Source organism: Eschscholzia californica, unplaced genomic scaffold, assembly GCF_041429995.1.
Source record: "Eschscholzia californica isolate CP2 unplaced genomic scaffold, dmEscCali1.0.p SCAF_1, whole genome shotgun sequence".
In the NCBI taxonomy this organism is placed as follows: domain Eukaryota; kingdom Viridiplantae; phylum Streptophyta; class Magnoliopsida; order Ranunculales; family Papaveraceae; genus Eschscholzia; species Eschscholzia californica.
Window position 1 is genome coordinate 74,479,575 of NW_028238198.1, and position 5,241 is coordinate 74,484,815.

The window sequence follows — 5,241 nt, forward strand, 5'->3', positions numbered from 1 at the left end:
CGAGATGAACATTGATATATTGGTTCATTTAGGACAAGGATAGTGAACTAGTAAGCTAATCTCCATAGAAGGACAATTTGGAAATCTGAAACGACTCAAAGAAACCGAAGCAAGAAATGGTGCTAACGACCAGGTGTCCAGCGACAATAACCTAGGGCATCAGTCAAGGAATAATATGCGTGGTCAACTTATCTGATATGGATGAATTTGTGGTAAAATTTTGTGAGCCTAAGTCACTCGAGCAGGTGATTCTCATATGAAGACATTGCCAGGAGTAATTAACCTAGGTGAATCGGTAATATGAGAAATGCTATCGAGTAATGAAGAAGCTACAAATTGAACCACTAAAGAAGTATTATGATCATAATGGTGCGAAAACATCTCTACAAAGGATTAACTAGATGAGAAGATGAGTCGAACCTTTTGTGTTATGGACCTCATGGTAGTTGTACACCTTCCTTCATTTATGAGTTTCGATCAGATCAATGAGAAAGAGTTGAGGTTGACTTTGATCGATTTTGTTTCGAGCATGTATTATTTTAGTTTGATTGCAGATAAGGTATGGTCTGGTTGAAAGAAAGTTATATGATAGAGACACATATCTTTTATCGGCTATAGTTGTTGGTGGTGAGATTTAGGGGCATCGAGCATATAACCTTATCGATAAAGACTATTTCACAGTATGGTAGTTAGTCACCAGGAAATTAAAGATGTGTTGGTGTTCAGATTTATAGATGTGGCATAGATGTCAGTTATGTCGGGGTTTTTAGTCAGTTGTCAGGGTATTATCAGTGAGAAGGATAGTTGTCTAGGTTCAGTTGTTATCTGGTACATCTTTTCATTCAGTTGTACTATACGAGATGGTATTCTCAAGTTATATGTTGACTGCACGATATTGAGTTCGATTTTTCTAAAGGATATATATTTTTCATATAAGACTACGAGGATTTCATCAACAATATTCTGTTTATCTAGTGATTGGGGAACTATGGCTAGCAAATTATTGTTATACTGCAAAGGCTAATGTGTAAGGTTGAGTTATATTGAGTCGGCGAGATATTTTGATATTGAGATTATATTGATAGAGGCAGGCTTTGTTGGTAGAAGTATCTAGGGTTCTCAGATTTTTCTAGAATGATTCTAGAGGGTTGGTTTATCTATAATTTGTATAGATGTTATAGCGGTCTTCTATCTTTATTTTTATCATCTTATCGACAACAACCATATTTTCTTGAGGTTGTAGTGGCAACGTCAACATTGACTTGTACATGTTACAGATGTCCTCATTCTTTATTTTCCTATATTGTGGGTATCGGTATTTCCTTATGTTATCGAGAATGCTATTTTCTTTGAGGATATGGAATTAACGACAATTTATTCTTATATATAGATTATAGAGGTCTTCATTCTTTGCTTTCTCGTATTGAGTATGGTTATTGTTATCGATTATTCTTTGATCGTGGGGTAAGATTGAAGCTCAGTAAATTTATCGCTCAGTTGTTTCATATTTCAGAATTTGCTTCAGAGTATGAGTTCAATGTCAGAAGAGGAAACATATGTGTAATCTTATTTTATGGTTGCACATATTAGTGTTTAACCTCTTCACTCATTTATATTATAGGTTTTGTAGAAGAATTCAGAATATAAAGGGTTGGATCTTGTTTGTTTATAGAGTTTAGCCAGATTGGTTTTGTTAGATGCAGTGAGTTTGTGATTTCAGAAATGATATAGTTTCTTCCAAGATTAGAGTTGGTAGATGGAATTAGACAGAAGAATAGAAAAGGTTGGTTAGCTGTCTTCTGAGCATATGGTCAGATTTTTGAGCTTTGGAGTGATTGCTTCGAACGAAATCGTGGAAGCGCTTGTCGAGCGTTCATTTCATTGTCTAGCACATTGGCAGATTGCTCGGATTTTTAATATGAAATTTATTCTCATCAGATTGATGTTATTTGAGTTTTCGTTTGTAGCTTTTGTTCTTCATTATTTGTAAGTTAGAGTTGTAGATCTTCTTGGTTCAGATTGGTAGAAGAGATAAGGGAGTTTCGTTGATCATCGACAAAGACACTTCAGTGGTAGGGAGAGTTGTCTTCTTATGCGGACTGTCCTGACAGAATAGTTCAGAAAATTTTGACTTCGATGATTTACGAATGAGGATGAGGGAATCCTAAGGAATTTACAGGTTATAGAAGTCTGATTTGGTGTTGAAACTGGTTGTTCTTCCGATTCGAGTTTTGTGCCAAATTCTGTTGACATTGGGAATTGTTGTTTCAATTCTACTCTCTTCGAATTTCAAGGACGAAATTCCAATTAAGGGGGGTAGTATTGTAGCACCCAGACCTTCAAGGCGGATAATCGGATGAGTTAGAGCGTCGAACGGATTTAGTGGTTTCTTCGGGCTTTGGTATTGAATATTTATTTTAGTTGATTAGTGCAGTGGTCACACGAAAAGTTCGGACATAGTTTGGACTATTTCATATTTGACATATTTCTTTGTTATCGTATCAAGAGGGACCATATAATTTCTTCATGGTTACTTGTGGAACGAAAAAAGAAAAGAAGAAAGGTTAAACTGGGGGTCAAAAGGTGAGTAATGGAGGTTGAATTAGTTGGGTATATATATGAAGGGACTTAGTTATGAGATGTATATAAATGATGGACTTAACAAGAATTAAATAATGTGGGCACTTTGTGTAATGGCATGTGGCAGCCAATTTTGAGTTTAAAGTGCATGTGCCCCACGTCTCCAACCAAATTTCATCCCCTTTAAATCCAATTACCTGATTTAAAACCAAATCAAATTTTCCCAACCGTGAGCAGTGAAGCGCAATTAGTTTTGGCCGTGAAAGTGTTCCGAGTTACTGTCGTTGATTTCTTCGCGAGTTTTTGTCGGAATTCAATGAAACTTGTTCCAGGTGATTCCATTCGACTTGTTCTACATATCTATCCGTTTAGAATTTTCTATTTCGTCCTAATTTGGTGGTTATTTGGTTGTTATTTCGATAACTGTATGGTTGGGTCTAATTTCATTTGGGATCGAAATTTGGAGCAGTTATTCTTTAATTTCGTCGAATGATTTATGTTCAGGATGATGTTTAGGATATTATAGACTATTTTGGGGTGTCCATATATAGACGGGGTGCTGCCGAATTATTTTAGTGCTCGAATTTCATATTTGGATCAGTTTTATAATGAATTGGAATAAAGATGGTTACCCGAACCTTGCCGTATTTAACATAAATGGATAGATTGAGTTATGGATTCGTAACATTAGGTTCATTTTATGATTTGATAGTTCAAGATTCATAGTATGTGGTTCATTATATGATTTGCCAGCTTATGAAGACTCGGAAATGTAAAATAGAATTTATGGGAAGTTGGTTGGTTGATTTGTATATATTTCAAGTGCTCGATGGATCATCTCAGTGGACTCTATAGTACCGATAGGACATTCCTAGTGTAGTTTCATTCATTTTATGCATTCTTGCTCTGCAAGACGACTCTTGACAGTTATGTAACTGTCAAATGACCGTTTTGCCCTTTCATATTTCAGTAGGACTAATGAACTGCAATAGGGAGCTCGAGGAGAAGTGGAGCTTAGTCAGGAGCACCATTGGAAGCGCAAGAAGAGGTAAGATCCTATGAATCTTACTTGGAGCACGGGTATTCCCCGTTTCACCATTATATATATATATATATATATAGTCGTTTTCTTCTTTTTATAGTTCTCTAGTTCAATTTATGATATGATATGGTATGATATGAATGTATGTGGTGTGCTCTATGTTATGGATGTTTCTCTTTTCAAAACAAATTGGTTTTTCTGAAAAATAATCACAAGGAGGCGGAATCGCTTGATCTGTGTGATCGTTTTGTGTGAATTGTAAACACGTGGTGGCGGAATCGCTTGAGCTGCGTGTATAACATGGAGGCGGAATCGCTTGATCTGTGTTACGTGTAATGGTTGTTTTACCACGGGCATTGGTTGGTCCCCTTGTTTATTTTATGTTATGGATTAGCCATGAATTATGTCAAGGGTTACACTCGGTGCGTGGCCAGCCGTTTGGTAACGACCATTCTAGTTTACCCGGAATGGGGTCCGGAGAGGATGGGAGTTGGGGTATTCCGACCCTTGGAGTGATTAGGGGACTGACCCAATGCCATGCTTGTTTATTTATTCTGCTAAACCACTGGTTTGTGTGGTTTGAATTCTGTTATGAATGATACTTACAATGTTTTCACCGAAATGAAAGAGGGTGTTTACCCGAGTTCTCTTAATAAGAAAATACTAATTCCCTGAAAGTGGACACTTGTAAAAGCTTGGCTTTAAACAGGGTTTACCCTACCTTGAGACATGAGAACGCTCTTCTCCTTTTGGTTGATGGGACCTTTAGGAGGGCTCTGTTCTTGTAGCTTTGGGAGCCTATCAGATCATTTAATACTATTATAGGTTCATGCATATGTTTGGATATTCTTCGAATGGTCAATGAGTTACCTTGCGAGGAAGCGTCAGATCTGGCCGGAGATAGGGCGCGCCTCAAGATGAGATAATTGTATCGCCGTGGGTATATGGCTCTACTACACGACGATGCTCTTATAGTCGTCTGGGTAAGTCATGACATATTCTAAGCGTATCATTGTTTGGGTGAGATTTACTATTCGATGCGTATTGAGATCACAAGCCAGTCCGATGGGCGATGATGACGAAGGGAGAGTTACGGAAGCTCTTACCGGGGTATTACGTGGATCCATGTGTACACTGCAGTAGTCAAACGTTCGATAAGGCGCCGCCTGCCTACGCACTAACAAAGGCCGAACGGTTCTTCCTAGCCGAATAGTAGGTGACCCCGATTTAGGGCGTATTCAGTCGTGATCTTGGTAAGCTAGAAGAATTATCTTGCTATATTGCTTTGCTTCGTGTGCATATTGATATCTCTGTATATATGTAACACTTATAACTATTGATATATTAAAACGTTGATTTGTGTGGTGCGGGTAGGATGTCTAGGTATCCTACTGAGCTGACCTTCGGGTTATCTCATTCCTATTTGTTGTTGCTCAGTTGCAGGTATTGGTGACCCGGAGTGACATAGTTTACTTCGACGGTTCACATTATGTAAGATTGTAATTTCTATTATATTTTCAACATAATCACAACGTTAATATTATATATGTATCATCTAGAATATTTAGGATCGTTCTCTCACTCGTTTGCGATTGTACACATGTAAATAGTATGCACAT

At 37.6% G+C, this 5,241-nt stretch overlaps 1 long non-coding RNA gene across 1 annotated transcript; it reads left to right on the forward strand.

Moving 5' to 3' along the window:
- The first annotated feature begins 2,794 nt into the window (after positions 1-2,794).
- Positions 2,795-5,241, forward strand: LOC147569085 (uncharacterized). The gene is made up of 3 exons (XR_015231189.1): positions 2,795-2,912; positions 3,551-3,628; positions 5,060-5,241. It is a non-coding gene; the product is annotated as an uncharacterized LOC147569085 (long non-coding RNA).